Source organism: Anser anser, assembly GCF_964211835.1.
Source record: "Anser anser genome assembly, chromosome: 2".
Classification (NCBI taxonomy): domain Eukaryota; kingdom Metazoa; phylum Chordata; class Aves; order Anseriformes; family Anatidae; genus Anser; species Anser anser.
Window position 1 is genome coordinate 120,490,961 of NC_139721.1, and position 12,192 is coordinate 120,503,152.

Genomic DNA, 12,192 nt, shown 5'->3' on the forward strand with positions numbered 1-12,192 from the left:
ACTTCGTGTTGCACAGTTTGGTGGTAGAGGAGCAAATAATCACTATGCAAAAATACAACTAGAAACACATTAAGCTTCTTGACCAGGAAGGTTCCCTGTAACAACCCTACAACTGGTCAGGAGAAAGACTTATAAATGTAACTGAAATAATAATAATTGCAATTGGAGGTTAAAAATATATTTACAGAAGAGCTGCTAATACCCATAGCAAAACAAAGGAAATGAGAAGTAGCTGGGGATGCCACTCTACCCAGTAATTCAATCTTAACAGCACTTCCGTAGGTGAACTTCTGTAGGGTCAGTCAGTGACTGTATTTTCCCATAAACAAGGCAGGCATTGGTTAAGTCTGATAAAGTCACTTAGAAAAAGTGACTTCTGCTCAAGGATGAGCCTTCTGCTCAGCCACCCCAAAGAGGAAGGTGAGGCATTGCTGAGCTCTGTTTAACTCGCACTACCTGCAGACACAGCTGCACCACAGCTGCGCTGCGTGGCCCCAGGGAGGAGCAGGTGACAAGGCAGAGAATTTGCTTGCTCTTAAACCAGAGAGCTGGCATGCAACGATGCAAGTCTAAATTAGCTGAGGAAGTTCAGACGTTTGCAAATTAAGGTGCTTCAAGATTCTGGGCCAGATGTATACTTGAAACTGCAATGTATGCAGTTAGTGGCATACAATAGGAAGTACTGTGAAATAATTAAAACAATAGAAACATTTTGGCTAGACTTTAAAGCCTTGCTAATATTCCAGTGTCAATGAAAAAAATAAATCCAAGATAACAAGAAGTTTGGTAAGATTTAATCATGCATATAGGGAGAAATCTTGTGAAAATATTCTGACCAGAGGAATGAGAGCCTAATGGCAATTCTGATGATCTGATGGTCAAAAGGAATGCATAAAAACTTAATGTCATTGATATGAAACCATTTTCAACCAGTTTCCAGTAAAGTTATATATATATCAAGGCTAATTTGAGAATTAAATGTACGGGTTATTAATTATAATTAGAAACACTTGTCATATTCCAGACAGAAGATGAAGATTATTTCCTTGACTTGCATGGTACATTATCCTGATATTATCCAAAACTATAGCCTAAAACAAACAGCAAGAAGAGATCATTCCCAAGAGCACAACAGCAAAACCTGTTAGTTAAAAAAAGTATTTCAGGCCATAAGAAAGATAATGGATTCTTTTTCTCCTGTGATTTGCATTTAATTTTTGGGTGCCAAAGCTTGTTAATGAGTAAAACTTCCACTTCTTCTGTAGCGCAACTTGGTAAAAAGTCCACCTACTTCAGGCAGGGAGCAGCTATGTGTTGTTAGCTCCAGCATTTTCGAAAATAACATTTCCATGGGAAAGCACTTCTTTAAAAATGGCTCTTATAAAAGCACAATTTCTTTCAGGAAAAAAAGAAAAAAACATTCTTGTAAAGCTGAAAAACTTTGACCTTTTCAAAATGTGATTTGATTTGTAGCTTTTGTATTATCTGTTTGTTTTTTTCTTAATTTAAGACAAAAATTTTTATGAAGAGGGGGGTGGGAGAAAAAAAGTAGATCTTGAATCTAGAATCTGAATTTAGATCTGAAAAAGTAGATCTTGAAGTTTTGTTCTTAGTCTGTTTGGAAGGGAATTTTTTTTAATTGTCCCACAACTTGGTGTGAAAAGTCTGGCTCCCGCCAGCTCTGATGTTTTCATAACCTCTCCTGGTGCTGGAAGGTATTGATGTACACATCCACGATCATAGAAGTGACAATCAGAAAACACAGCCTTGGCACCCACTGTTCATTTTTCAGTTGGAAGCAGGAAAGATTATGGTAGGTTATGGGGTGATTTAAGTCTTGCACTGTTGTTGGAAAAGCTCACTAGGAGAGAAGATGAGGCTTAAAATGCATAAAGTCCTCCTCTATGTTTCTGGGACTTGGGGACCCTAACATGAATGGGGAAGGCTGTACAGATAAATATTTTTCTCCCACACAGCTGCAGCATGGCCTGTCCTGGCCAGTGTGTGCAGAAAACCATGCTCATTTTCTTCCCTGTGTCCTGATAAATGCAAATCAGTTGCAGGTCCCACCTGGTCAGGAAAAGCAGTGAGAACAGAAGACCAAAATCTCCAATGGAAGATCTCAGTCATGGAGAAATAAGGCCAAACCCAAAAATTTAAAGTGTTTTCATAATAAAAAAATGGTTACTGTAAATATTGTAAACTGAAGTTGCTGCCCAAAGCCCTGTTGGGGCAGGGACTTTTAGTCACTCTGTGCCGTTTCTACCCACAGCTCATTGCACATCTCTGTGCAGGCCCTTCTGAGCCTCCCACAGTGGTCATATGATTCAGGGCTTTCCATCACTCTCTAGCACCCCTAAGGACTATTTCCACAGGACTGATTAATTGCAAAAATAATTTAAATACACAGATACTAAATAGGAAGCCAAACATTGTTATCCATGCATCTGTGCTACAATGAGCATTTTGCATATGTATTTTTTCTGCAACAACTACAACTTTCACAAGTGAAGAGCTTTAGAACTACAGTGATATGCTGTTTCCTGCCCAGAATAGGCAGTCTGCTGTTAAATTACCACCTCATGATTACCCCAGAGGGGAAACAGTAGGATGTTGACGTCGTGCTCTGTCCATGTTCTGGCATGGCAATATCAGCTTCACCACCTCATTTGCTTGACCTCCAGATCTGCTGTCAACCAGAGACAGGTGTAACAGGCTTCACTTACTTGTGAAACTTGGACTTCAAGCTGCATGTAGTAGCACTACCAGTTCAGCCATTTGCATCCCTAAATTTTTAATAAATGTGTTTAGATGCGTGAAGTGGATATACAACCTAATTTTGTTCTGAAAGGGATCTAATCCATGCACACCAAAACCACACTGCAAATCAAGCCAGTGCATCGTATGCGGAGAGTTTTAGCAGACTCGCTCCAAAGTTGCACCACTGCTCAGAACAAAAACGCTAACATAGGGGCAACCTAGGACACACTCTGCATTTATCTGTGGTTGAAACAACCCTTGCTTGTTCCAAGCAGCATAGACCTACGACTAATATTGGAAGGAAAGGTCTTTTTCTCCCCACCAGATATGGTGGTGGGTTATATATTCTAGACACAGTCTTATGACTTTCCCCATTCACAAAGCAGAAGGTTAAAGTTATCCTTGAAACAGTTAACCTGTGTATTGAGTATTAAATTAGTGTGCACTTGGTGTCTGCTCAGCAGAGAAGAGTACTCTGGGCTGCAGGAGTGTGACTGAGTGGAGCCCTACCTGCTTTTTGCAGCATAACCTACCAGGGGGTGCCTGTATAGCAGGATCTCTGCTCCCTTCCTCCTGCTATCATAAGAGCAGTACCAGTTACTCATTTTCCATATTCTTTTCTCTTTGGAGCACTTGAAGTTAGACTAGCCTAAAGAAATCATCAAAAAAATATTACCATTCACACAAATCAATGCCTAAAATTAAATGACAACTTGGGTTTTGTTAATTCACTCTATGGTCCTTGACTAAATATTACCATAAAAAAAGGATACATGTAGAAAGTCTCCAGGGCCTATTTTCACTGTTAAGAATTAAAAGAAAAAACATACACTTAATAGCAACTCCTTAAATAAAGAATTGGTTAGAAAAAAAGTAAAATAAACGTTAAATATATATTTTCCGTACTCAGAACAATTTATATACTTTTCCTTTCTAAAAAAGTTTCAATGTCCTAATAGTGAAACCTGAGCTCTTACCATGCTCTTCATTGAGCAATTCCTTTTTCTTGACTTTGGCTTTATCCTACTACAGAAAACTTAATGGAATGAAGACAGCATTGGTCGCATTTCTCCCAGAGACTGCCAAAGTAGACACATTGCATTGCAGTGCACTAATACCCATACCATACATCCATACACAGCAGGGTCTCTTGTTAACAGAGCAGCCTATATTCAACAGTGTTCACATTCTTTTACTAGAGGCTGTATATGAGGTGCAAGTGAGGTGAAACGGCGATGAAAATATTTTCTTTCATTCCCAACCATACGGAGAGCACGGATTTCATCAGCTCTCTGCTGACAGATGTATCGCTGTTTACTCCATGTCCTTGCTTGTGGGTTACTCCTCTGATCTCTAACAGGATCCACCGGGGCTTGCCAAGATTCAGCTGCTCAAGTCTCATTCACAATCTCTTCTCATAGGAGCCTGTGATGCTCATCACGGGAAGCCCTGTAAAATTCAGCTACAACAGCATCACATACTTGCTAAAATCCAAGAGGAACAAAACTGGCCTGCAGATGATGGTGGGCAGATCACAGTTTCAAGAAAAACAGCAGCCACACACTTACGGATGAAATATAACCTATGAATAAATCCCCAGTGCTGGGAATAACTGGGAAAAATTTCCAGAGCCAAATACCTGCTTTTATCATTTTGTATTTTCATAGGTTTCATATTGAGTTTCTCTCCTTTTATTCAGCAGCAGAAAATTTATAACAAATAATGGTGCTGCCACCATTATACTTCCTTAAAGGCTCTGCTTGATTTATGCAGGGAGCAAACCAAAATATGAAAAAAGGCCCTACTGCTAAATTCATGAGTTAGTGCTACAGGCTGTCAATTTTTTTGTGAAGCGGCTAAGAGATAATCAACTGTCTTCCTACATTAAGACATTTCAATGCTATTTTTCCCAACAATTCAGCCTGATCCTGTAGTAACTTGTCATTGACAGACTGTACAGTACAGAGTACAAAGGCAACCAAAAAGGTTGACATTGTTTATAGGTAAGCAAGCAGGCAGTTCCCATAGGAGATTTGGGATCGTCTTGGGACCAGTGCTGTTTAATATCTTTATCAGTGACATAGACAATGGGATTAAGAGCACCCTCAGCAAATCTGTAGATGACAACAAGCTGTCTGGTGCAGTTGATACAACAGAAGGAAAGGATGCCATCCAAAGGACAAGCTTGAGAAGTGGGCCCACGTGAACTTAATGAGGTTAAATAAGTCCAAATGCAAGGTGCTGCACCTGGGTCGGGGCAATCCCAGACATGAGCACAGACTGGGAGAAGAACTCATTGAGAGCAGCCCTGCAGAGAAGGACTTGCAGGTTCTGGTGGGCAAACAGCTTGACATGAGCCAGCAGTGCGCGCTTGCAGCCCAGAAGGCCAATTGTGTCCTGGGCTGCATCAACAGAGGAGTGGCCAGCAGGTTGAGGGATGGATTGTGCCCCTCCGCTCTGCCTCTGAGAGGCCCCACTCAGAGTGCTGCATCCAGGTCTGGGGCCCCCAGCACATGAAGGATGTGGGTCTGATAGAGTGGGTTCAGAGGAGGTCCATGAATATGATCAGAGGGCTGGAGCACCTCTCCTATGAAAAATGTCTGAGGGAGCTGGGGCTGTTCAGCCTAGAGAAGAAAAGGCTCTGGGGAGACCTCATTGCAGCCTTTCGGTACTTAAAAAGGTCCTACAATAAAGCTGGGAAGGGACTTTTTACACTCGCAGATAGCCATAGGACAAGGGGGAATGGTTTTCTACTTAAAGAGGGGAGATTTAGATTAGATGTTAGGAGGAAATACTTTAGAGGGTGGTAAGACACTGGCACAGGTTGCCCAGAGAAGCTGTGGGTGCCCCATCCTTGGAGGTGTTCAAGGCAAGGTTGACTGGGGCCATGGACAACCTGATCTAGTGGGTGGTATCCTTGCTTGCCTATAGCTGGGGGGGTTGGAACTAGATGATCTTTAAGGTCACTTCCAACCCAAGCCATTCCATTCTATGTAGAATTTCTTACCAAAATATGTAGAATTTCTTACCAAAAATAGATGGGCAGAGATGTTGAGGGAAGAAGCCCTTATGTAAATATATTCAGATCAGGATTGAAGTTTATGGGAAATCTATATAAACCTACCACATAAGTCTAGTATGGTAACATATAGAGACTGAAAACAGCTATAAGTAACAGAACTACGCCCTTCCTCTAATTAATATAACTTTCAATGATGCCATACCCTTAAGATCCAGTTAGTTCACACTGGATAACAACCAATATCCTGAAAACACATTCATTCTTGATAGTAATCACAGATTTAGCCAACAGGACCTTAGCTAGGCCAATAGTCCAGTCCACTGCAAGGCTGATATAATTATCAGCAGGTTTACTGCTAAGATAGCAAGTGTTAACACTTCTGAGAGAAACTTTAAGAGGCTACTGGGGTTAAAGGTTTTGTCACTGTACTGTCAGTGAACTTGCACTTCGAAAGGCAGGTCAGTAGATTTTCAAGAATGAAGCTCTTGCATTTCATCACCCAACATGGCCTATTAGAAGCTTCCTACTAAAAAAAGTTTGATTTATTTTCCAAACTTATTGAGAATGTCTCTAATTTCCACTAGTTTCAGTGAAATGTGCCAGAGGATTGATCTAAAACGTGAAAGCATAAATCTATGAGAAGGGAAATGCATTAACCACGACAATGCACGGTCTTGGTTAATGGTTAAAGCAACCCATCAGCAACCTATCCCTAACAGCAGAGACCATTTTGTAAAATGTGTTAAATGGTACACATAGTGGAAGCTGCTAACGCAGTCGTCAACCTCTAAGCTCATAGGAGAGTAGGTAACCTTGGATGCTTTTTCTGAGCTGGTATGTACTCTCTAAGCACAGTCTGCAGTGTCTGGTGACAAGTACCATAGAAGAATCTGCATGAATTATAACAGTTTACTGTGTTTCTGGCTAGATTACTATCAGTTTATTAAATTCACTTTTCTGTTTATTGTACTCATCAATATACTAAACTTTAAGCTTACTGATTTTGAAATTTATATCCATAAGTACTTTGGAGAGATTAGATAACTATTCCTCAATCTTAAATCAAAATACAGCAGGCTCCTAAACAAACAAGAGCATTTTCAAAAATATTCTACAGAAAAGTAAATATTTCAGGTGGACCTTGATTTTGTTATAAAAAGTCATAGGAATCATAGGAAAATTCAAGTCAGGCCACAGGAGGCTTTTAGTCCAACTCCTGATCAAAACAGGCCCAGCTGTGAGCTCAGACCAGGTTCCACAGGGCTTTATCCAGCTGGGTCTTGAAAACCTCCAGGGATGCCTGACTGCACAACCTCTGTGGTCTCATGGGTGCTACATAAAGGTGGATAAGCACTTCCTTGGATCTACAGACTCTGCTCTTGCTCATACAGCCCAGGAGGCCACCACACTTTGCTGCTGACTTCTTTGCAGCTCTCAGTCTGCCATGTCCCCCCAGGGCCTTTTGCCCAGCCAGGCAGCCCCAGCCTGTCATTGCAAGGCTCATTCCTTCCCAGCTGAAAGACTCTGCATTTGCCCTCATTGACCTTCATAAGGTTCCTGCCAGCCTGCTTCTCCAGCCTTTCTAGTCCAGCCTGTGAGTGTATTAATCTATTCTCTCCAATTTGGTGTCATCTGCAAACATGAAAGTGCCCTTCATCATGTTCTGCAAGTCACTAATAAAGAGGTCAAACGGGAAAAGTCCTGATACAAACCCATGTTACTTCCCTCAGTCTTCTTAGGCAGAGTACAACTTCACCTGGATCTAACTTCTAAATCTAATCATCCAACTAGATAATTTTTACCCATCTTCTCAACCACCCATCCCTAATTTGGATAAAGAACATTAGAGGAGACCATGCCAGAAGTGTTGCTGAAGTCAAGGTAAATGATGCCAACTGTTCTGCCTTGTTCCCAGAAAAAGCCATTTCACCATGACAGGTTGGACAGACATGCTTTACTCCTGGTAAATCCTTACTGCCTGTTTCCCCAATCGCCTTTTCTTTCTTCTGATAGAAATATGTTACTATACCATTACAAAAACTATCTAGAAATAAATAGCATTATTGTATCAATTCAGTATAATAGCAGTCCAATGGACCAGTCCAGCAGATGCTAAGAACAGAAGGCACCATTCAAGGTATTATCTCAAACTGTGGTTCTTCTGTTTGTTTTATGTAACAGTCCAAATTCAATACCCTTGTGCCATTTCACATTACTTTTTTTTTTTTTTTAAATGAAGACCAAAACCCAGTAAAGCATTGTAACTTTCTGATGCGTAAGCACAAAGTCTGAGTGGAAGTTTGCAACTAGTTTACACTCAAGGTCCCCAGAAGTACAGAGAAATTCTGCCTCCACCTGGGCTATCAAAGGAAACAACAGTGAGAGCACATGCTGAAGAGTGCATGTTCCCATTTATTTCCAGTGATTTCAAGTATAAATCAAAGTCTTTCTGCTTGAAGTACTAAATATTCATAGCTTTTAAACCAATAATCTTTTTTTCCTAATGCTCCTTGAAACCAATAATTCCCTAAAAGTAAAAACTTAAGAGCAACTGAGAGGCTTGTGAATAAATACTAATTTGTAAGTATCAGCATTTATGACTAATGCAGCATACTACCCTATCAAAAGAAAAGTGTAGAACACTGTGATTCTCTACTTCTTGTTGCTCAATTGTCAGTGTAACCCACTAACTTCAAGGTTACTATGTCAGAAATAGCAAGTTTCTGACAAATATCTTCCAAGTCAGCAAACTTTTAATTAAATAATACAGAAGAGATAATACAGAAAAATATCCTTTTTAACTAGTAAATGATTTTTATCTATGCACGTATCTCAGGATACTTCCTTTGGAAGGACCACAAATGCAAAGTGGCTAGCTTTTAACTGTGATATAGCAACCAAGTCAGTACAGAAAAAAATAGGTTGCATTCAGCATGAACATATGCAGGGAAGGGACCTGACTTTAGTGTTTGCCAATAACATCAATCAAGCCTGTAAGCTTACTCAGGACCATAAGGTTAAGCATATATGTGAACACTTGCAAGATCAGACCTTCATAGCTCAATCACAGACAGACCAATATTGCATATATTGCTGGGGTGCTACACTAAACATCTTACGTTAAAACCAAAACAAATTATTGCATCAGAAGCAAGCCAGCAGCAGACACAACCGCTCTCTTATGCATGCAGCCTGCTACCTGAATTAAAGAGGACCAGCCCCCCCCCCCCAAAAAAAAGCAAAGAAAAAGAATAAAACCAAGACCAATATTTAGTCACCAGAATCACATGAATGAAGATAAAACATTAATAGAGGAAACTGTAGTTTTCCAGGAACTGTACTTTCAGAAGGTAGTTGAAAAAAGAGGACCACAAAACAAATACAGGAAGAAATAAATAACATTTCTCTGTCTCACCTCTAACACAGGTTAAACATAAAAAGGGAGGGAAAGCCCGGGCAGCTCCTACAGGCATGCTAGAAGCAAGGAATTAAGTGTTCTGAAAAAGCTGCAAACTTGCAACAAAAGACAACAACTGATGGCACACAAGATCCGTCAGAATAGATTGATGTGTATGAAGATATGTTCATCACTAAAATAATCTTTCATTAGCAAAGGAAAGAGATCCCACAAACCTTTAAAATTATTAAAGGGATGGATGAAAGGGACGACAAGGGTAGCCCCATTTAGCCATAACAGGAGCTTTTCAAAACTATTGGTACATTTAAACAACAAAGAGGAATGCCAATAATTCTGAGAAACCTTGCAAAATACTTCACTCACTGCCTTCTACCTTCTCAAGTATTCTGGAGAATCATGTCTCCAAAGTGCACCTGATTTCAGCCTCTGCTCATTATCATAAGCAGGACTTATTGGTAGCAGGCAAAGATGAAAGGAGACGAGAAGAGTTTTCAGGCCCTTCTGTGTAGTAAGCAGTAGCAGGTGTGTTAACAGTTAACTGAGAAATGAGGAAGATACATGAGTTTGTGGTGGTTTTTTTTTGTTTTGTTTTTTTTTTTGTTGTTGTTTTTTAATATGTACAAAAAAACTTGTGCATCCTGAAGCATTATCAATTGGTAAATTTGTAAATTTCCTGCTGAGGACATCAAGGCAAGCAGGAGCTTTCATGTCTACTACTAGTGGAGCAAGGGAGGAAAAGAAGAAAAATCAGATAAATTGTTTTTAAGATTCCAATCCATTCAAGTTTCCTCTTGTGAGACTTTGTTACCAGGAACCCCAGCTGTAATTTGTCATTGACAAAGAGTTGGCAAATCTTTCCTTAATTCCACCTGGATATTGCAAACCTGTCAAAAGGAACCTCCAGAAATATAGGACACCCTTTGTTTAGGAGGTTTTATCATATCCCGTCATTTACACTGAGAAAGTAAGCAAGCTGCTGAGTGTCAAAACTTGGGACTTCATTTCAACATCTCTAAAGCAAGAAAGGACTGGGAGAAGAACCAACACATGGTCTTGAGAAGATTTCTGATCTCCCGGCCTCCATTTTAAACTTAGTCTTGTCCTACTTGCCAAAAGGAACATGTCTGAGGAATAAATAAATAAATAAACAAACAAACAAACATTATTGAGTCCTTGTTAGAGATCCCACCTCCCTCTGTGGAAGATTCAAGACCTGGAAATTCCCACAAAGCTTTAGAGCACAGTTTCTCTTGCTCACTCTTCACCTTGATCAAGCAGCAGAGCTATCACTAGCACCAAAACTACCATCACACTGGTCTCCTAATTTATTTGAAGTCATGATGGGACAGATGACCTCCAAATGGTAAGTAGGAAGTAGAAGAGGAAAGTTTGCCCTTCCAAGGATGCCCCTCCAAGGACCCTCAGAAGAGGTCTTAAAGATTTTCCTGAAATACTCCTGGAGGCAGTGCAACCAAACTTATTTAGTGCAATATTGAAATGCTCACCATAAATTGCACTCTGCTCCTAAGCAACAGAGGCAATGAAAGCATCCATGTGAATTTGAGAAACATACAACAAAATACCAGGTGAGAAATCTGCCAGAGCCACACAGTGATGGCCAAGTTAAAAGAAGAAAAAAAATGACCACACACAACTACCTGTTTCCAGGAGCAGCAGGAGGGAACCCTGAAGAGATAACCTCCCAGATATACTAATACAGGACATTACTAGAAGACACAGCTCTACCCAGGGTCAAATAAAAGGAAGTATAGCTGAATGACTTATGCTAAAGGTTGAGAGAAAAGGAAGAGATAAGGACACTGTCTATAGTAAGTGTAGGGAGGAGGATTGTATGCATAGTAGCTGAGGAGACCATCTTCTGGCCCTCAGGGCTCCTGCATAGCTACAGCACAACCAAAACTTACCATAATGAACACCTCAGGAAAATAATTTCTGACCGACAATAAAGACAAAGGATATATAGTTGCAGAGACAGAACTTAGAGACTACATTAACTCTAAGAATTAGATAGATGAGAAATGTCACCAAAAAAGTTCACAATGAAGCCCAGGAAGCTGTGGAAGCAAACATACAGATAATTCATTAAGTATAACAGGAAAAGCATAAAAAGAATGAAAAATACAGAGCTGGCACAAAATACAAGGTAAAAAAATTAAACAGAAATGTAACAAATAAGTACAATATAGAAAAGCCATGACAAAGTTCATAGGAAAGGCTTTGTGTATGGAATCAAATCTAATAACTCTGACAAGAAAATTATACCTTGCCTTGCAAACCAATGGAAAACACACAGCAGCAAGAAAGCAAGCAGTCCCAGAAGATGAAATATTTTATGCATATGACAAAACTAAAAAGAATGAGAATGGTTTTAAATCACAGACTACTATCAACACCAAGGACATGTTTGTGTGTAGCAGGCACAAAATAGATAACACAAGTAAATGGCTCCAGAGGCAGCAAGGGAGATCAGAATTACATCTTCACCTTTTTTGCTAGAAAGAGCCAGGGAAATAAAACACAACACAGAACAGTATAAATATCTGATTGAGAGCACAGCTACCACACCATGGGACCATATGCTTGCTATACACACAAAAGTAACTGTTATCTGAAAAATATAAGCATTATAACACACGTCTTTCCCCAAAAACATTAAGTCAATTCAATGGTTATTTAACTTCATAAGCTGTAAAAGCATCCTCTGAAGTGTTCAACTTTGCAAATTGTGCTGCAGTCTTCTAGCAGTCAGAAACAGTTGTGTCTCATTAAGTCTCATTGACAGCTGTGCTAAAAAGCTATCCCTGTCCTGAAATTCTTGGGAGTGAGGAAATGGAACCAGCCAGCATCCATAGCGTCCATACCAGGGTCACTTCTTCTGAGGAAATTAAGAATCACCTAAATGGAAACAAGAGGCCTCACCAATAGTTAAACTCACATCATACTATTGTAATCTTAATCAAGAGTGGGAAGT

The 12,192-nt window shown here is 39.9% G+C and overlaps 1 protein-coding gene and 1 long non-coding RNA gene across 13 annotated transcripts in view; both read right to left on the reverse strand.

Moving 5' to 3' along the window:
* Positions 1–12,192, reverse strand: part of RBMS3 (RNA binding motif single stranded interacting protein 3) — a gene marked incomplete at its 3' end in the record, with an annotated part of 701,513 nt that overhangs the window by 566,899 nt on the left and 122,422 nt on the right. The window lies entirely within an intron of this gene.
* On the reverse strand, positions 775–4,142 carry LOC310893786. The gene is made up of 3 exons (XR_014579286.1): positions 3,738–4,142; positions 3,534–3,562; positions 775–2,121 (listed from the first exon to the last, which is right to left on the reverse strand). It is a non-coding gene; the product is annotated as an uncharacterized lncRNA (long non-coding RNA).